The sequence below is a fragment of the Varroa jacobsoni genome, unplaced genomic scaffold (assembly GCF_002532875.2).
Source record: "Varroa jacobsoni isolate VJ856 unplaced genomic scaffold, vjacob_1.0 scaffold_1110, whole genome shotgun sequence".
In the NCBI taxonomy this organism is placed as follows: Eukaryota; Metazoa; Arthropoda; class Arachnida; order Mesostigmata; family Varroidae; genus Varroa; species Varroa jacobsoni.
The window spans coordinates 92,997-115,246 of NW_019214012.1; the positions used below are offsets into that span (position 1 = coordinate 92,997).

At 41.9% G+C, this 22,250-nt stretch overlaps 2 long non-coding RNA genes across 3 annotated transcripts; one reads left to right on the plus strand and one right to left on the minus strand.

The window, feature by feature from the left end:
* Positions 1-2,271: 2,271 nt before the first annotated feature.
* On the minus strand, positions 2,272-15,733 carry LOC111266725 (uncharacterized). Its single transcript, XR_002684242.2, has 4 exons — positions 15,549-15,733; positions 14,998-15,303; positions 6,171-6,238; positions 2,272-3,228 (listed from the first exon to the last, which is right to left on the minus strand). It is a non-coding gene; the product is annotated as an uncharacterized LOC111266725 (long non-coding RNA).
* Positions 5,072-8,937, plus strand: LOC147752637 (uncharacterized). 2 transcript variants are annotated; one of them, XR_015313545.1, is made up of 2 exons: positions 5,072-5,864; positions 7,667-7,725. It is a non-coding gene; the product is annotated as an uncharacterized LOC147752637 (long non-coding RNA). The 2 variants fall into 2 exon arrangements; XR_015313544.1 differs by lacking the exon at positions 5,072-5,864 and adding an exon at positions 6,542-7,376 and having other exon boundaries at positions 7,667-8,937.
* Positions 15,734-22,250: the final 6,517 nt, after the last annotated feature.

Below are 22,250 nucleotides of genomic sequence, written 5' to 3' on the forward strand. Positions count from 1 at the left end.
CCACACAATTCTATTGCACTATTAAATTTTAAGCAACTTTTCGATATTGATAAACGCTATAAACGCCTTATTATTATTTCTATCGACGATTTAGCTAGAGTACACATAAACAAGCACGCGCAAACGCTTGCTTCTACGCTCGACGAACAGATATTGTTGCCCATCATTGTTGCACGACGAGTAAGACACCGTTGGCTACCAGCTTTCCACAGCTCTAATGAGAAACCAATAATCATAAGTCATATTGCTCATGAACTTTTGACATTTGAAATTAAACCGTCGACGTTCATGCTCTCGAGACAATAGGAACAAATAACGTTCTTGTACACGATGCTTATCCATAAATTATTTATACAGACAAATTTTATTGTTCCTTTCCAGTTCTGTATGCATGCCCTATGCTTCACGATCTTCAGCAACACATTTATATATATATATATATATATATATATATATATATATTCTTTTTTTTTTCATCCGCACTACAACCAGCGTCACTGCGGCATCGCTTAGGACATCTAATCCGACGCCGCCATCGTAGCGCGTTCTACGAAAAGTAGTAAAACAACGACAAGAAACCGCCCTAAATATCCGTTCTCGAAGACCGACACGGGCTACCCCGTAATGAATCACTGTACATTTGCGTTTACAGTCGTGGCGCTGGTGTATACGTATCGTTGAATTTGAAAATTGAATCTTCGCCTTGTGCGCCGTTTGAGACGCTCTTCATCGCTGCCCGTCGCTGAACACGGTGAACGCACTTCAAGCCGCCAGATCAAAACAGCCGACTCCCGGGGCCCCAGGCTTTGACGGTCATTCTTCATGCCCTATCTCATCTGGCTGTCATCGAACAGAGAGACCACTATATGATATATTTATCATAGATAAAATAGTACTAAATATATCATATATAAATGCATGTGCCCACATACACGTATATATATATACGCAAGCATAGACGAACAGCACTGCGAAGTCGATGAAGCTAAAGCGCGGTCGACGCGTCTGTTTATATGAAGATTTCTTACGTTGAACACAATTTTTTTTTTGCTATCTATCCGGCCAGCGTGCTTTCTTGTGTGATAATTCATCGCCGCTAGTATCGCGCGTTGAAGCCCACCGAAGTCAGATGCTAAGTGAAACGGCTGGCGGTGCATTTGTAAGAGCTTCATTGAACAATAGCGCATGAGAGCAAGCAAGAAGCCTATGGAACGACACCTAATGCATAGACCAATGGCGGGAATCCATGTCCACGCCTATGGAGTAGCATTTGTACCTTTTTCGAGCTTTTTTTTATTGCTGTTCCTGCCAAACTAGCTGGCATCGTGGAGCTGGTACGAAGGCTATTAACCAGCCATGCTTTCGGATAAGGCTCAAATTGTCATTGTGCTTGCCGCGATAACAATAGCGACTATTACTACTAGCAGCGTTTAAAATGGAACAATGTATATGTCATTGCTTGTCCTAAGTTGGCCATTTACTCCGCCGTGTAATGTTATACGTAGCACCTAACGTTATTTAGCATTAGCATTCACGACATCAATGGCGAACTTTTTGTATGCGTCTTACTTGATCAGTAAAATAAATGGGGACAAAATAATATTACTTACGGTGCGTACAAGCCTCACTGGAAATTCAGAAACTGATGCCTGAAGTTCCGAACAATGTTTACTTAGCTAAATAAAAAAAAAGATCACTTAAAAGCCGCTTTAGTTTTAATATGGACTTTAATATGGCAATAATAACTTTAATGTGAACAAAGTTCCCGTCAACTCGCATCGCAAGCAGCGGCGATCACCGAACAATGTTTTTCTAAAATTAAATAAAGCCATAGGGCTGAGTAACGCATCGCTGTAGTTTCGGTACTAATCTTCCTTTTTATTTTTACATCTAAACGTTGAAAACGTTGGGGAACAGGGCTCATGAGGAGCTTCTCAGGACTTGAATAGCGAACACCATTAAGAAATTTAAATGTATGCTAAAAAATGGATGTCTCTTGTACGTGTTTATCGTCGATTTTGAACCGGGTCGGTTTCAGGAGAGCTGTTCAGGTACAAGATATTCGAGAGGACGGCCCACGTTATCGAACGCGCAGGATAAAAGAATCATCTTCTGCTTTTTCTTAATCTGTGCAGGACGTTTACGCTGCGCAAAAAAACCTCTAGACTACGTTTTGTGTGTCTGTAGTAGGCTGGAAAGGGCACAGTTTTGAAAAGGGTCTGCAATGTATTTGTGTAGATGATACATTTTGCACCGCTAAAAACAGAACAGTTTGGTGCCAGACTGTAGAAACCAGACTAGCAAAATTTATTTCTACTCTATTAGAACTAGCATGCGTTGCATACAGATATCGACTTGTTATTAGAAACCAATTAAGTTAGCACAAGTTTCGGCTTAAATGTTGTATGATATTTGAAACGTTTGTTTACGTTCTCAAGCGCCTAGCTACAGGACACAAGTGAATAAAGCTCTTTTATTTCAGTTATCTACGTCGTGTCGTAGGTCGTTCTCAAGATGGGCTTACCCGTACAACAGAATCACCTTCGTCTGTTACAGACACCCTAACTCCAAACGTGATACGCCAATGCCTTATCCTAGCGACTCTACGAAAGCCCATTTCTCCTGCCCATCACTATTGTGCCTTTTCTCATCTTTACGTTTCACGCGCTAATCAGAGCAGTAGCAGCAGTCAGCGTCATCGATATCAAAGCAGCGATCAATAATGGCACTATCTATATATTTTTTTTATACGCATATGTGCACGCGTTGATTCATGTGGTATAATAATCATACGATTGATTAGATCGATAAGGGAACCTATTTCAAGAAATTGTTGCCACCGTCCGCGTACACATCTCTATCAATCTGCATTTGTATAGAAGATCACGCAAATAGACAGGCGCCCTCGCACGTTGCGCAGCCCCCATATTTAATAGCAGGAAATTTATCAAAGCTGATTATTTCGATGATGAAAGAGTAAGACCATTGTTATTATGAATATGAGTGCAATCAGCGTCAGGCACGCTTGAGTCGTTCCTTTACTTTATATATTTCTACTCCGACCGGCTAGCCGCTTGTCGCCGACGTCCCTGTGCGGCATCGATGCACGCGTCGGACAAGGTGCGTTCAGCGTATTGACGTGTATTGGGAAGGCGTCCATCAACGTCTAATCTCCATAGAAAAATTGCACCCGCTTGTGGAACAATCTGTTTGCTAGCTCGCCTCTGCCTGTAATCAAACAACCAGAGCCATTATTATACATATATACTACAGAAAGTCACCATCGACGCCGTTGGCCTGTTCCTAGCGATTCCATAATCGTATCCATTCGTTTGGTTAACGGTTACGACAACGCTGATACCTGTAGCGTCGTTGTCGACGCTGCTGATGTTGTTGCTATTAACGGCGACTGTTAGTGCCACTGTTCTGGCTATTCCTGCTGCTAAGGGTTTTCGTCGTTGGGTCTGATTTGGCCGACGCTAGCCGTAATAGGACAAGCAGCGACGCTAACAATAATCGAGAATACCGGTAGCCGCTAACAGGGAAAAAGCAGAGGAACAACAAGATTAGACAGTGATGCTACCAGCGGCACTTGGTTGGCTAGCGAGCCATTGATTTTCCAGCGACATTATGTTAACCGGTCGGTGTTGGCGCCCGACGCAGGCATCACGTCGAGGCTGATTTATGGTGTATTCACAATAAAGGTAGATAGGCAGACATGCCCCATAGCAGCAGCAGCATCAGCAACAGTTAAGTCTACTTACAGTATAGTACTTACGCTACGTGCAGTATGTGGAATGGTTTATCTGCTTGTTTAGCGATACTAGTGCGTCGAGCTGTTGTTATAGGTGGAACAGATTGCAAGAGATAAAAAAAAAAGACCCAACGAGAGCAAAGAGGAAGAAACCGCTAGTTTGTGGTGTTTGAAAGAGCGTAATGGATAAGGGAGCGATAGCTTCAATTTGAATATCTCCGATTTGCTCTGGGTGCGTGAAGAATGACACCGGATGGGTAAATAAACAATTGAATAAGAACAAAAACAACACCCTATGGATGTGTATTGCGTAGCGATGACGAACATAGGATAACACTTATACTTTTGACGCTGTGGTCCTTTGCCGCTGCTGTCATTTCTAAACGATTTCTGCGTGTACCGCACAATTACCTCTCATTGTACAGACGTCGACAGATCTCAAGGATGAGTCAACGCAGAGACAGTACTTTTTTCTGTTGTGGTAGGATTGGGCAAGAAAGATTTCATCCCAGTTGGAAATTAGGCATCTATTAATCCTGCAGGACATTAAACGAGTCTGACAATTGCTACGTTTGTCACAAACGACATTTTCGACCCGCGACTATATAGTGACAAATAGAATTGGTGGGATCGTACTCTTTCAGACGTTAGAAAAATTCAAATATCTCTAATACGAAACTGTGAAAATTGTTTGCATTTTACGCAAAAGGATCATCGACAAATGTCAACCCCAGCAGTTGTGCTTTCACACCGATAAAGTGATTAAGGCGTAATCCCTCCACGTAATTTTCTCGTACATAAAATGCCTTTAAAAGTAATAATTATCCGAATTGATACAATCAATTAGTACAACTAATTTACGGCTCTCTTTGCCGTTAGACACTCATACACCGAACGCATCGTCGAACATCGGGCGAGCTAAAATTTTCTTCTTTTTTCACCGCTATCATTACTGTTGTCGTCTGATCCGCATTACTATTGATACCTACCTACATACATACATACATACATACATACATACATACATATATGTATGTAGCTAATTTCTATTGATAATCTGGCAAGCTCGCCCCAGCGCCCAACGGCACCGACATGATCACTCGTGTATTCGATCCGCTAAAATGGTACCTGGATGATCCCGGCACTAAATGTACATGAAAGTTCGATCACGATCTATGAGAAACCAGTGCGTTATATCAGTGACACGTCACTTGCCAGTACGAAATGCATGCACGTGCAGCCTGATGGACAACCCAGTGACTGGTTCTGTTTGTTTGTATGTGCGTGTGTTTCAGTAGGAGAAAAGCATGTGGTAATTACACTGAAGACGTTCGACGATGGCGGCGGTAACGACAATTACTATTTCTATTGCTATTGCAATAATCGCTGAAGAATAGTGGTACACGGTGGTAATAACACTATGTGTTCCTGTTGCGTGTCCTGCAGATCCCAATGACATTACAGAATCGACACCTATAGCAGCATCGACTCAAATTAAATCTAACCCTGACTGTAACTATATATAAATCAAACGTATACCACTACAACGATATAACCGCTCAGCCCTCGATTAATGCCGGATTATCAAGAGACTCAATGGTATTTTATGTATCAATGATCGTATATTTTATTGAAGACAAATTGATTTGATTTTTCGTCCAAATTGTTTGCCTGTGTGTGTTGGTCCCCAACCCTGACAGGCGACACCCCACTTAACAACGTTCCCTCGTCGATTTCATGCAGCAACAGACGTGAACGCGTTCCACATATATCTGTATGAAAATCATCTTCAACTGGTACAGCGAACAAGCCGTTATAAGAGCGCACGGCTCTTCGGTTTTTTTTTTTACTGCTGGGTCGCTAATGGCGACCGCATTGGGTTGGATGACACCGATTCTACTGTCACATCACATTAAAATAGGCTGTACACGGTGTTTGTGTGTGTGCGTTTTTTATGAGTGTGTTATACGAGGCGTCAGCCGCACGGTGTATTTTGCATCCGTGCGCTCCGCATCTATTTTACAGATACGATATTGAGCATATTGTGGCTTACTTACGACAATCAACATACCTGCTACCTCGCCTCAACGTCAACTCGAGAAGTACTATTGTCAGTACCGCTAGAAAGATCGTCAACGATGTTATTAATAAACAAACTATCCTGATTATATGCAAACAATACTTAACATCTGAAAGCGATACAAACTGATGATAACGAAACGCCGCGTCGATCTGGCCAGCGTGCCAGCGATAGCGTCGCTTCTGTTCGACTGTCTAGCAAGTTGTACGTTTACGCGGCATCGAATACCAAGACGCCCCATAATCATGCGAACGTACACGTACAGCTATGCATGTTCCAAGAATGTTATGTTTTAACCACTTCTATCATTAACATAGATTTTCATCATGCACTTACGCTCTGCACAAATATGATGAACAGTTTCAATTAGTTTCGCGCGTAGCTTCGTACGAAGGTAGTGTTTCCTGTAATTATATCGACAGTTAGCTAATCTTATTTATCGTCTATATATAGAAACCATTAGAACTAATCAGCCGACGCCACCAATGCGCACATACGAAGTACGTTATTAAATCCTATCGTTACTATTTGGTTTTTATCATCATATCAGTAACTGTTTAGCTGGTTAGTCCGTCGGAAAATTTCGGCCAACAACTATTAACCTCAATATCTAGTACGTACTTACTGCCATAGCAAATCTTCTGAAGATATGAAAACACATACTAAGAAATACACTAAGCGGTTTGCCTTCAGGGTTTCCTGCTTAGTCCCTCTTAATTGATACCAGTTTACTGCGTTATCGTAACCCGTACGTAGGTAGTTCGAGTCGCAGACAACGTAACTATCTCTCGTTTTTCGTGCAGCTTTTTTTTTGTTTTGTCTCGAAGAATTGCATGTTATGACAAAAAAGGCCCTCTAAGGCCCGTACGAATTAGGCCTTGTGGTCAAATCGAAATGCTGTCCAAATTGAACATTTTCGTAGTGCTTTGTCACTGTTATTGACCTAACTAACTGTAGATTTTGAAAAGTAGAAGGTATATTTGTTGCTGTTTCGAGGGCACTCTGTCATACCTAAAGGTTACACGAATCCTTCGCCCACAGGAGCGACTTATAGCACTGTCTGTTCGCACTCAGCGTCGTACGTAAGCGGTCAGCCCTACGATTCTGATAGTCTCAACATAAATCTGTCTTTCAAGTGACCAGCCCCATATGAAACGTCTATTGTATACGGTAACATTCGTTGATGAGCGCTGCAGCCTCGAGTTCAATTTTAGCTAGCCACAGCTTTAACGCCCATTGGTGTTCTATTATTCATTAAATTGACCGGCCGCAAGGAGGAGTCAGGGTGGCCTGCATTAGAGGGGGGTTGACTAATCTTTCACATCGAGGGGTAAGTCAATTCAGCCTCGTCACTCGAGTGTTTCCCTTTCGTGTCTTCGTGCCGCATTTCTGCATTAAATCGCTGTGGCGGACATGTCGATGGATGTCGGATGGTTCGTGAAAGCCACTGGTGTAGGCGCGACCGTCACGTCCGATTTCATTGATGTCGATCACTCGCCGCGATCCCCTCACTTCCTGCGCCGAGAGCTCGGATCAAACGCAGTGAGAACAAGTCAACATCGTCAATTCCGATCCTATTCAAGCAGATAGACAATTATCCATATATATATATATATATAGACAGGAGCTTTTCTGGTATACAATACCATTTATTTATTCGATAGGTATTTGGACCTATACAATGAAATATTTGTTATTTGGGTAAACGATACCTCCCATATGGCAGTAATATAAAATTTACAAACTAATCTTTATTCTAGGTGGAGATGGTTTAGGGAAAAGTATTATCTTTATTTAAAGTCTTTTTTTCGTTTTTTGCCTTCGCATCCAAGGGAACGATTCAAGACAAGGGCATACATGTTGTCGAGACAAGCCCCTGCGTGACGCGACCTACAGCCCCAATTCGTTCACTGGAAATTATTTTCCAGCACGACACAACAGTCAGGAACCGCTAATATGAAATAATAATGGAAAGGCCCAGGTTGAGATCCTGGCGATTGCCTATCCCATTGCAAGCTTCCCGCTTTCAGGAGCTAACGCGAACCAGCAACAGCGCCATAACGTGAAATGAAGTGCAGCCTTCATTGACCGAGAGCTCGACACACAAATGAATCGATTTATCACAATCGGACGATGACGTGGCGATGGTCAAAGCGACAAAACAACGCGGTAAAATGAGGAACGATGAGAATCATTCAGTCGGGAGAAGCGAGCATTGCTGTTATGGTGATAGGCTGAGAGGCTTAAGTGTCAGAAGTGTTTGATTCTGTTCTGGTCATTTTTTGTTCAACGGGCCAATAGAGTTTCCAGAAATCGAAATAAAAAATCCTCATCATTTGTTTTGATTTATTCACCGAACTCGATCTATAAGATCCACTACTTCGGCAACTTGAAACTGTCAAATTTACTTCTCGAATACCCGCTAAGGCTCCCAACGGCCTTTTCCCGAATCAACTTAAATAGTGTCCGTTATGTGCAGTTGGAACAACGAAGATGTTGGCAGGCTGGACAAAATGTCACCGCTAATCCTCTATTTCAATCCGCACAGCATCTGCTATAGCTGTTTCTTAATTGTACAGCTGGCCACTTTATTTAGTATTTAGGTAGAAACACCCTTTTCTGTTTCCCGCTTCTCTCAGCGCTATCATCGTAAAACAAGCGACGTCTGCGTATCTGTACGACAACGACGACGACGACAAATCCCGAGATCTGGTCACAGCGGTACGGTAGATGGCATCAGCACCGATGATGCAACCTGTTGGCAAAACGCAGACGAGAGGAAAGACTGAACGCGGCCAAAAGATATTCGTTCATTGTTTCAAAAACTCGGTAACTCGTTGTGATGTCGTTTGTAGGAATAATTGAACGCTACTAGCTGAATCATTCGTAACGCCTGCTCGCGCACTAGATAACGTCGTTTGAAATTTATGCCCCTCTGGAAACTGGCAGGAAAAAAGGACATCGAAGAAAGCAGCGAGGGCCAAGAATATTGATGTCGTCTGACAAAACTTGCGAGTAAGCCTGAAGGCAGAATGTTGCTTTGGAAAGAAGCCTGGAGCGGGGTGCTCCACTTAGTATATATTTGTGTGAACTCACGAGACAAATCGACGGAAGCCTGGTGCGAAGATTCAGCATAAACAGCGTCAGCCGTTGGAAGACTGTGGATATTGGTGGTAGTAGGACAGTATCAATGGTAGACAAGCGAGGCCAATCAACAACAATCCTCTCGCACGCAGTCGCATTAGCTCTTAGGCGTAGCCGTCGAGAGGAGATCTGAGAAGATTGAAGCGCGTAAATCATACGGATAAAATTAGCGGCTTTGCCGGGCTAATTTACGGTTTAATCAAAATAGCCCAATAAAAAAAAAAGTATGATTGAGAGCATCATCATGATTATCTTATGTGTATGACCTTGTAAGATTGGGTGATTTACAACGCCTGGGTGTAATGCCGCGTACGTTTCACGTGTACAGCGGCGCGGCCGTATATTCAGTGGAAATTACAAATCTTGACGAGCTGTTTCAGCCTTTAACAGTTTCAGTAACGAGAAAAGAGATAGACAAAAGCAAACAGCGAGTATCTGTCCATCTTGTCGACCTGTATTATCTGAAGCGATAGCGAAATAAGAATGGCTATATAAATTTCATGGAGATTAGTTCTCATCAAAACAATCTTTCAAATTGTGTCCTTGGTCTTAAAGCTTACGAAGCTGAGTGAAGTTCAGAAGCGATAATAACATGGCCGCTAGAGTATGGAATTGATACACACATCTACTGGCAAATTTCTCGAAAAGAATATGCCTTCATAAATGATCAACTTATACAGCGTTGTCAGATCACGAGTTCAACTATAGGAAGAGCCATATGAGAGTTTTACTTGGAGCTAATGAAGAACAATTGATTCTCTGCTGAGACAAAAAAAAATCAGACAGGCAGACAGCATCTGCCTATTTGGCAGATTGAAATCGTCGAAATTTGATAGAATTTCCACTTTAAATTGTTGTTTAGTTTCGTATTTTATCGTTGAGGCAGCTTTCAGCAGATATACACACCCTGAATCATGTAACAATACAACAGCCAATGGATTACAGGCGTGGCCAGCGCGGGCCTGTGCAGTGGCTTCAGGCTTTAAAACAGGGCCGCTCTAGAACAAATGAACACGAAAATAATTCGTTTGGGTAATGAACACAATTGATGGATGTATAATGAATACGATCGTTAGTTTCGACATTCTGTAAACAACCCACGACGATTTTGCCGAGTATTTACACAGCGAATCTGAATTAGAAAGCAAATGGAGAAGAGACCTTAAGAATAGTATTCCAATGTGCGTTCCGCTAGCAAAGCGTGCCCTTGTAGGATGGAACATTTATAGTCATTTGTTTCTCCCGCTGCCTGCTGTCAGTAAATGGACGCGGTGATTCATCGTGTTGGGGGTCCTCTCAAGTCGACTGGCACAGCATACGTGCCCGCGTTGAGCACGTCATTATTTCGATGGCGTTGTGACGCCTGGACACCTAATCACGCGAATATCAGCCTTCAGAATAGAAGCCACTATAAAAGTTAATTTACAACGATCAGGCAAAAGATTAACGTCCAACAACGTAATGATAAAGTACGCAATTTAAGTAAGGCCAAAAAAAAACAAGTTTAGACATAAGTATAGAGTATTTTTTACCGAACTTCGAAACTGCATCTATCCAGAGGTCAGCTATTACGAGAATAGGAGACACATGAATAAGTGGAGCAGTTTATCTAATTATATCCTCTACCTTTGTCGTCAAGTAGAAATCATACGCGAGCATTGGCGTGCAGCCTGCTCGGTGTTCCCGTGAGCGTCGTAACGCATCTTTGTTTTACGAATAGAACAAAAAAATCGGCTCATATAAATTTCAAATATCAGCAACGTTTCCCAAACGTCTTTCAGCTTATCATCGTTGGCTTATACGACAATTATCTATAGCTGCTTTTTTTTTTTTATTTTTTTTTTTATCGTACCATCAGGTCCTAGTAACATACGCGAGTATAACAGTTAGTAACATGGTCATGATTAAGGCCAGCTTCCATGGAGGGCTGTATGAAACCGTAAATCAACTAGAATAGAACATACATACTAGCATTGCTTCTGCCGCTGTTTTTTTCGTCACAGCGGAGGCCCGCTCCGAAATAGCTGCATCGATGTTGATAGCGGAATATCATCAGGATCAGTTTATCATCGTTGTTATAGCCATAATAAGGACAGCAGTACAGGCGATGATATTGAATGCCAATCACTTGACGCTGGCCCAAAAATCATTGATTTTTTGGTATCATTACTGCCGTTATACAGATACGTTAATTTACTTATATTGTGCGAGCATATATACATAGATGTCCGTGATAATACATCTTATGCATGCAGCGTGACATCGGCGGTGATACCAATGTTCGCGGGTGAGCCATATCGTTTCGTTGCCTTCTAGGGGCACAATACTGTTGCCTCGCTAGTGACTGGTGTCGTAATATTAGCGAGGAATATCTACTAGCTTCGCCTGACAGCCAGACGGACATAGCACGATACGGAATAATGTTTACGGGTTAGTCCAGGAGGCAATCGCATGATGTTAAATACTGCGACGTTGAAGACGCTTTCTGTGGTTCCGGCCCCCCGTCCAGCCATTAATCGGATGCTGTCTGAAGGCTCACAGAAGATGAAAAGTGTGAAGTACAACGGATCATCTGCAGTAGAAAATCAGTTCGAACAAACGCATTGAGCTTTAGAAAAGAGCGAAGCTTGTCGCATTTCGGTCTAGGTGCTAAATGTTTTTATTGAGTCGTCATGGATTCGACCCAACTACCGATGATCAAATTTATAATGAATTAGGGAACCGCACAGATGCTGTTTACTTTAGTTTAGTTTGAAATTCTGGCATACATTTTGAGCTTGTCGATTCGAGAACAACCGCACAACAAGAACCGCACGAGGCCTAAATCCTTGTCTACGATCCCACGACTGTTCCGCTTTTTATATACAATTAGTGAATTCAATTAATAAATTGCTGAGAAAATTCAATAAATTGCTGAGGTCCGCACCTATGTAACGCTTACAGAAGCGTATGCACATCGACTTTTACATTCCTATGGCGATCGTTTAGGCGTCTATGAAAATATTCCCTCGAACCAAGCACAGAGCTAACTAATACAGAATGCGGGACCTATTGGTTTTGTTTCATTAATTTAAGCGTGGACCGATCCTGTTTGTCGTTGAGCCGATTCGAGGCGCCCCACGCGTTCTCCCTACGTTTCTCTTTTACTCCCGTTGACCCCTCTGGTCGTCTGACTCCGTTTCCGACCGCAGCAGAGCAAGCACTGGCCGGGCGTCATAAAGTAGTACTAATGATGTGTATGAACACACCGCAGTCAGCGTTTCGCGGCGCGTTCGACAGGCCCGATGATGATATAGATTGATAGCTCTACAATAGGCTCAGCTTGTATTGATACCAGGGACAAACAGGCACTAGCTAAGCAAATTGGACAGATATACTGTCAGTTGTATGACGCGTATTGGCTGACGCTCGTGTTGTGGGCTACCCAGGTTGATCTAAATGATTTGCTCGGCATCACCTCATGGACGCACACGTTGAAGAATGGCGGCCTCGATCATCCTCAATCTGACCGGGGAGCAAGTGCGGGCTCGTTCCGATCATTGCTGACTCTTCCAGCCAGCCTATACCTCTCCCCCCTTCACTTGATGATGTTTGATAGCATTTCAACGCCCCTATTTCCTTTCGCCTCGATCCATCCATAAGTGGGCTCGCCGACGCGGTTCACCGCTGCCGTTATCGTCACTGTTATTGTCGTAACGTTGACTAATAGTGGCTACAATCAACAGAGTCAGGCGAAGGGAGGGGGACACGAACTGCCTCGATTGCTTCGGTGTCCTCTGTATGGAGATGGTAGAGGGCAGAGATGGGACGTTTTCTGGCGTAATCATTAGTCGGTCGACTGCCATGGACCTTAGCAGATCAAACATTATAGCAGCTGTTGGCTATCGGGAATAGGCAATCGCCAATCAATGCAAGAAAAGGTACCGATCGCTGTGGCGAAGAAATTCACTAAAGCTGATGCATCAGATACACAAAGCACAAATCATCATTTCAAATTAACCGCACCATTATGCCTCTCATGATGGATGATCTGGCGTATACGCGGTGTGTATTTATATAAACATACACTAATAACTGGAATGGTGTGTATCGGAGCCTATTCTGGGGAGGAACTGCTGTTTTCATAGAACTGTTATAGTTCTTTTAAGCGTATGGTACGCTGGACCATACCAATCGATTGATTGATGTTAATCACAAAACGAAACTAATAAATACTTTTTCTTTTTACGGAAGGAAATATTACTAGCGGATGACCATTTTACTTTTTTCTTCTTCTTCTTCGTCTTGACGTACAGGTTATGTCCGACCCGTTCGAACTTATGCGCACCTTTTTTTAGATGAAATTCTTCTTCGACAGTGACCTTAAAGCAAATACTTGTTAGAAAATTGTATAAGTAGGATTTTAAAAAAATTGCCACGGGACCATGAAGTGTTCTGATGTTTTTTGATGAACAAGTTCCGCAGTTTGCTTGCCTTATGAAGTTGAGATGAAAGGGCTTGTTACATAGAGCTACCAAATTATTTCCCTATTCTGCTATCTTGATTACACTAGTTGCATCGTTTCTGTATTATGATACCGATATAACAAGTTACTTAATATTAATAAATTGCATCAAGGTAGCATGTTCCCCTTTTCCATTTTAGTGTACAACATGACGCCCAGCGGCTCAGTTTACGTCTTAATTCATCGTGTTAAGAGCATCATGAGCGAAGACATACGTAATGTTAGCGTTACGGAAACCCTATCAAATGCGACATATTTCTTTAGCTCTGTAAGTAACTGTCGTATTGGAGTCCTGTCATTTTCATCGAACTCAGAAGACAATAAAAACTGCATTTATTTTACTCAGTAATTGTCACGGCTGAAATTGTTTAGATCAGCGTAACCCACGAAAAGTTCGTAGTTGGCACATCAATCGTTATATACGTTACGCGCTTACTTCTGACGAGAACGACTCAAGGGATAAACTAGTTTACATTTACGTGATATAGATATAGTTACTAGCGCATTACGTTCAGGATAAGCAAAGGCTCATACAGGAATATAAGCAAAAAAGGAGAAGAGAAAAAAAAAAAGGACGTCAATCTTTACCTGATTCACGAATCGATTTCGATGACTTAGTGAACGAAGCTAGGCAAATTGATTCTGTGATAAATAATATTATACACTTTATCGTGCATTATATACTTGCAGCAACGTAGACACCTACTAATACTATAGTACCTAAGGACAATTTTAGCGCGCCTCATAATTTGGCGAATAAAACGGCCTGGCCCGAAATCGTGAGCAGTAATCATAACCATTACCGTACTCTACTAGTTTAGTAGAAATAACGTTCATTATTAACATGATCGATGCCTGTTTCTGTAGAATTATTGTGATTAGCATTTTTTTTTTTTTTTTTTATCTGACCGCCGATACGCTCACGTATAAATGTTATTCATTTCCTCTTAAGACTGCCTATATGTCTCCTTTTTGCCTTTGGCGAGCACTCGTAGCTTCTAGTATTAACGGATGGTTTCTGGCAGCCTTTGCACGTCCGCTCAACGTGAATGAATCAAAGTTATGTATGCGTTTATATATTCGTTCAGGCACTCCCTTCCTTGCCGGCGTGTGACGCGCTGCAGCGGTACCGCCATGTACTCACAACGCTTAGTTATATTCGCGGTTGCCGCTTAAAATTTGCTCCACTTTACCGGCATATGTTTCCGTATAACTCATTCACGCCTATGGCTAGGGAGGAGCTGGTTAATGGTGTCAATGAGTGATGATGACCAGTTATAAACGTGCTGTCATATAAATTACAGTGGAGAGAATAGTGGCTCTCTATTCGCATGTGGTAGTAAAGGTAGTGGTGGGTATGGGTCTTGGGCTGGTGTGAAGAAAAAGTATGATTCAGATGTTTTGTTTGTGGGTGGTTTCAGGATGTTGGAACTATTTGTGGAACAACGTATGGGTGGACGGAATTCGACTACGTTTTTATATTATTATATTTGACGAACGGGCAGATACACTTACAAATCGCTGGTCCGTGCTGGAACGAAGAAACCTGAAAATTTTATGCTTGAACCGGCGGATAAAACAGCGTACTTTTTAGGCATTCACAAAGCACGCCGTAACGTCGAACTAGGACTCGCCTTTCGTCGAGCAGGCCATTGTGATGAGCTTTCACACTATCGAAGAACGAGTCGAGAAGCATTTTTGACAAATATATATGTGGCGACGCGATACAACCTTTTCTCAGTTCACTGTTTGTCGCATGTGTGTGATCGCACGTTCGCAACTGAATTGATAGAATTAACTGTCCTGCTCCTTTGGCCTGATCTGAAAATAGTGCACGACATTCAACAGTGTGTATTAGTACATATTTAAGGCCGAGTTGTTGTCCCCTCACCCCTCATATTCGGGCTAAATTATGAGATGGCAACGACCCGCCGACGGCACCCTTCTGGTCGCCGAACATTATCACTGCTAATCGGCACATTGAATACTATCGAAAGCATAATTATAAACGTATTGTCGGCGTGCAAAGCTGAGAATTCAGGGCAAATAATAAGACAGATGCTCACTCGTTGATTAGATAATTCTATGCACGTATAACAAAACAGACACCATGCATTGGCCATATGTTCTCACTAACGTGCGACGACGCTATATGTCTATTCCACAACGACCCTTTTGCTCACGCACACAGACGCTGCTCATGTCTGTCTCCACTTCTGAACCGATTCGTTTTATTTTGTTAACGCCTCCACTGTCGCAACACGAGTTGAGTCCCGCCACTGCTGACGCTGTTGATCGATGAGTTTTACGTCTTCTGCTTTAAGCCATTGATAGATCGACTTTATTCTGTTGCTAACCGTATTCCTCGCTGTAGGGTTCCTCTGAATTATCATCGTTCAGAGTGTGCGGTATTCTCGCCGGCCGAGATCTGTATCGTGTAAAAAATGTGAACTATCAGAGACAACGAACGTAAAAGAGAGATCTTATACAAGGTATTGTATGACGCAGCCGTCATCAGTTGCCAAAACACGAACGGCCGCGTAGAAGTGGGCAGGCAAGATTGATGTCTGTTACATCGATGACGGGACACAAGTCAGGATGATGATGGTATTGAGCGACGTGCCAGAACGCACATATACGTGCAGACGAATGTACAATAAGTAAAGTTTTGCTTGGCCAGCTACCAGACCAGATATGCCAAAAGGTCGTGGAAACTTCAAATTTCATAGAAGTCATCTCGGCTCCATAGCATGACGTGTAATAACACCGAAAAAATAACAAAGAACATCTGGAGCCCTCCATACAGCTTACCGCCGCCATACATTTTGCACATTTCCATACGCATTCAGTATACCTTCAACGTGTTTTGTATACTAGCAACGCAAGAATTCAGTGACAGTGTCGACGTTACAATGTCGCTGTAATCGGTAATGCGATGGCTGCGCCATTGATCGGACGCTAGATCTGACGTTGAACGATGAATGATCAAGTGCCATCCGCAACAAAACCCCGTGCCTCGCGTCGATCGAGTCAAAGCAATAGAAAGTCACGGACACACACGCTATGGCGAAAAAGCTATCAGATAATAACGTTCCTGCCGTAAGTAAAGAGAGGAAAAACAATATTTTACTCAGTGTATGCGTTTGGCGACCAACTTATACGAATTAATTATATATTATGTACTTCATATCACCTCATCTACGAAGAGAGGAGTACCGCAAACGACGAATTACAGGTAGAACGGAATACAAATTCTGTCCATTTTTTTTTGTGCTCGCGTTATCGTCGATTCTGGCACAGCACCATTGACAATAGCTACCATACCGTAACGATGATTTAGCTGCGTTTCAATTAGCCTGCCTATAGGGAAAAGTTAGTAAAGGCTTCCTTGGACTTTTCGAGGCAGCCAGCGATCCAATCAGAACGATATTTCCTGACTGACAGTGCTTGAATCAATGTGGCTTCTTTTAACAACATTTGATAACGTTTGAACAACAGCACATTTGATATTGAGCCGTCAACATGTAATAGATGTATGTTTTAAAGCTGCGATTGTGTATGTTCAACAAGGCTTTAATGCGTTTTGACAGCTCGGCCAATAACGAGAGTCCTAAATCAAACCTATCGACACCTGTAGCCTCTGTTTAGCCTAGGACAAGTATTTTCTACATAAATTGATCTCTTTATATCGTGAGTTTTATGTATCGCCACTAGGCATCCCATCAGAAAGATGGGCCCCCGCCACGAAACGAAGTCTGTCTATGCCCCTATTCGAATCTGTGTGTCCAAGATTGGCAGGCGAATATGTTGCCTATAAAGCTACGACGGGGACTGACCGATTTTAAACGACAGTTGATTCTATCTTAGCGTTATAAAGCCTGACGAGGTTAATTAAGATCCTGATTAGATCTTTCTTAGCGGTAATAGTTTTTCCCAAATATATTTGAAATGTATGCTTAACTGTTGACATTCCTTAAAACTATACATCTGCATTATAATTAATGAAATTACAATTATTTTTTCAGTCTAAATAAAAGACATTTGAGATACATAGGTATAATGTCTCATCTGTGTAATCATAAAGCTTCTAAAGACATACAGATCTTTGACCGGTTGACCTGGTACATAGTATTTTGACGATAGTGAATACACATTGTTTGGGGCGAGGCTCTGTTTTTGCACGAGCTATGAATCGTTTCTATGGAGCTTAGAAAACTACTAACTACGTCGACACCAAGTGATTCTATCAGGTTTTCATGTACCGTGGCAATGGCATCTGCAGAAAATATGCCAGGACCAGTGTATATAAATAATAGCGATGCTATTCAGCGTGAGTCAGAATCAAATGATAGAGCGGAAATCAGCGATTGATTTCAGATATCTAACCAGCCGACCTGCAGTACATCCATATCATGTTGTTAAAAAGAACCTATGTTGCACAATGCCCTAATCGTAGGGTTTTTAAAGATCGGCCTCAAGAGGCATTTCTATTGACAACCGAGTCGTACCATTTATAACTTGAAACGGTACCCTTCTGGAAAGTCCAGATACGGACTTCATCACCTAACATTTACGCCTAACAAAGTCACCTAAAAACTACCTAACAAAAGGTCTTCTCCTGCGGGCAAGGTTCATCGTTGCTTTGCTGGAAGACAAGATCATGTGCAAATGACACTGGCTGTATTTTATTGACGCCTACAAACGTGACAAAGAGAGCGGGATTAGTGAACGTAAATAAAAAATTTATGAAAGGTCCATTCTTGGACAGCTTCAGCGCCAGGACGTGCATAACTGTAGTAAATAGCTTCTGTGATCATCAAACGCTATGATAGATAAGGGCAAGATGAACCCGCTCTACTGAAAGTAGTATTTCAGTATGACAGACGGCAAAAGTCAGAATAGGGTGATAGATTATAGTTTTTTGTCGGGTAGTTGTGTTTATCTAGTATCGATTCTAGTGCTTTCCGCGGTCTAGTGCTCTATTATACATATTGTAACAAAGGTTTAGTTGAATGATTTAGTTCGTCTGCGTTATAGTTCTGGGTTGCAGACTAGGGACACCAACCGTATTTGTTTTCAAAGCGACTATCTTTAGGAGGGTTATTTTCCATTCCAACCTTGACCAGTTCTTATTGCGCGTGCTTGTTCCTCTACCCATTAAGTTAAGATTTGTTTGCTGAAAGATATTACGTAGACTTTTGTTACAAATAGAGGATCATCTGCTGCACCATTAGAATGGCTAGCTTAGTAATAATTCAGAATGATAGTATAGTTGATGATTCGAAAATGTCTTCAGAGTACAACCTAACCAGCTTTAAATATCGGAGCCGTCCAACAGGGTTGTGCGTATCTTAGCTGAGCACACATAAAGCAGTGTCTGTATATCAACCCTAACCTCAAGGTGGCGGATTTGTACGTTAAACATACGTGGATAGATGGCCAGGACTATACGGCCTACCTGACATTGCATCCTTTACTCAACGATGCCGTCGTTCTTCTTCTAAATCCGATTTCAACCGATCCATAGTTATCGTGCAAACCTTCACCGGCTTCCACTTTTACGTCAGTATAATAATGCTATTAAACTTTATTATTACTATATGTCTAAATATGTTACAGATAGCCGCTGGTTATCGTAGCTATATTTTTCTAGCTAGGCCTGTAATCGTCGTAACGCACAATAGCCAATGGCTCTATCTAAATGTATTAAAGAGCTAGCGTTGCTTCACCTCCTGCACACGAAGAGATCTGCCTGGTATAGGCATGTTGAAGCTAGGAATAGTTTCCGTCCGATTGTACGACTGCTTACAACGCTTTTCTACACAGAATCAGCGAAACGCTTAATATTGGGGCCGGACAAATCCTACCAAGAGATGAGTGCATATACGGGTTAGTCGAACGAGACCCGTCACTTACTTAGACACGAACATGGCGCCAAAATGCCCATTTCGGCGACGTATATCGACAGCGAATTCATATCTATTAGAGAACATTTTTACTATTCGAAAACACTACGGAGCTTTTCTACTACTGAAAGAATTCTTAAGACTAGCATAAAGAGATAGGCTTTATATGAAACACGAGTGCATCTGTTATCATCTATCTGGGTTTCGTGGCACCCGACTCGAGGTAAACACGACAGCCCATGTAACTGAATTGCAGTGTGTCCTTTTTAGAAGCTGAACGTAGCTCTCTGCCATTACTGCTAATCATCGATACGGAGTATCGCTATAACAAATTGTCTCTTTTAGTGACTTTTTTCTACTTGCAGATAAACTGTACAAAGGTAACGTTATTCAACATCAAATTCTACTACAACACAGCTAAAATCTTGTTTCAACCATTTTCAAAGTCAACGGTATATTTGCTTGATAGTCAACATGGAGCGCCTTTTTTGACATGGGGAATTGGGTATCCGTTTGTGACACACGAGGCTCAGGGATCACGGTTAGTTTTTCTGCCGATTTTTATTTTGATACACTTTATAATGTAACTCGTTCGATTGAAAAATTTGCCCGGTTTAGGGTCGGAAACATGGACGTTTAGTGCGGGGTCGACGGTGTTATGGGCTAACTTTTCTATATGCTGCTTAAGGTGCCCAATTTCTAGTTTCGTTCGTACTAATAACACCAGAAACATGCCTCTATAGAGGGAAGACTCGTTTTCTGATCCGAGTTTATAAAATGGAATCAACGTCGCCCCATTATGAACGAACCAATATCAAACGGGTCAATCATCGTTCCTCGTCCTTCATCAAGCTCGTTAGTGACACGTCAGCATCCGATGTTTCGCTATTCCACGCGAAGCTACGATTGCGCGCGTTAGATCAAGCGCAGACATCGTCTCCCTAATGGTAAACCGCAGATATCAACACCGAGTGCAGTACTGATTTCAGTTTACGTTTTACTAGATCCGTTGTTCCAGATCAAGAGAATGTATTCAAGCGTACTAATGAAATCGTCGAGCGATTGTTGCGGATATCAATTAATGGTGATATATCGAAATATTTTTCGCGCTGGACATGACAACGGAGGCCCCGGTTTGTCGGAAGTCCTGTTTAAGGAACACCTATCAACACAACAGTAATTAAACCTGACTGAAACTAAGTTCATTTGTTTGCGTTTTACGTCCGGTCGTGTCCCTAGTCATGGGTTGAAAATATTAAACAAATATGTCCTATTTAAAAATGATAAAAAGTATAAGCGTGAATTAAAAGTGTGTATATGTGATATGTCCACCCATGTGGATAGAAGTTGAATGTACCATTCTATAAATGTAGCTAAAAAAATTTAATATTCTTTTTTACTTCGACTAGGCCATGAAACCGGTCAAGATTGCGGGATGACGCGATACAACGAATATGTTGCATTGTTTCGTATTTTATTAAATCGACTTTGAACATAGAACAACTAATGTTTTTTTGATTAATTAAAAAATACGCGTAATTTTTCGCTGTTTTTTTGTCATCGAAACGAAGATACCAATTCGTTTAATATATTTATAGTTATAAGTAATTGATGCAGCCACAGCTAGAACTCCTTCCTACGCTTTATCCAACATATTGAAAATTATAAACCCCAATTCGTTTCAACTTTCCAACTAGAGTCGGGTCGCTAGCTTAGATGGCAAACGATGAGAGTCTTTTGAAACGATTCGAGAGAAGCACGCAGGTTTAAATAATACTCTCCCGTCTTTTCAGTGTTTAAATCAATGAGCTTATTGTTGTTATTCAGGCTAGCACGCCGCCCTCTACCTGCGTTTGACCAGCATAACTACTCCTACCCTGTCGTGCCGTATATCTCCAGCCGAAGGATTTCTGCTATGTGTTTCAAAAATCGTTGATTGTGTTGAAAAGAAGAGAGCACTGCTTGAAAGAAAGAGAAATCATCTGTGTCATCGTATAGCAATAGCAATGATATCTTATTTCGTATCGTAAGATATGTGGAAAAAGTGGGAATTTCACATGATGTCAATGGGGTCTTCTCTCCTCCGACGGGTTCACCTATAATACTATATCCGAGTGGCTGATACGCCTTCCTAGATACGTGGTTATTGTACCTATCCATGACAAGCAAGTCCTACTTGATAAATTATTGCTTCAAATCTAAGCTTTGCCAAACGATGACACAGGAGCCTATGAAAGGAGGAAAAAAGTAGGACGGCATTATTGATACAAAAATCGTTTATATGGGTAGTCTATTGTTTTCGAGTTCTGTTGGAGAAACTTCCAGATTCCAGATCAGCGATGCGCCTCTGGACGGCTTCTGACGAAGTAACAAAAGGTGACTCGAAAGACTTATTCCAAATTTCCAGCTTGTGGTTGATAATTATGACCAGTGTGGTACAACACAACAAGGTCCAATATTTAGAATACTTATTTTTTTTTATAGGTAGGTGCATCGAGTGCAATGCCTAGCAATACCAGCAGACGGAAAGCTCGACTTTAGATTTGTGAGGCTGATAAAAATGGCTTTTATATAGTGATAGCTGCTGAAAGAGCAAACGATTCTCTGGACTTTATCAGGATGCTAAAACAATAATCTGTAGAGGCCCAGGTTGCTTGCCCAAGGTACCTAGCGTCATGGACGGCTATTAATAACAGATGACAGCAACACGATATGTGTTTTTCGAAACAACAGCCTGACTTGATCACCTTTAAATACGGGTTAACTAAACAGAGGGTACAGGAGGAACGCCTATGGATAACTGCTTGACCGAGCCTTGTCAACTACTGCATATTCATATAAATATATTCGTGGACAAAGCTG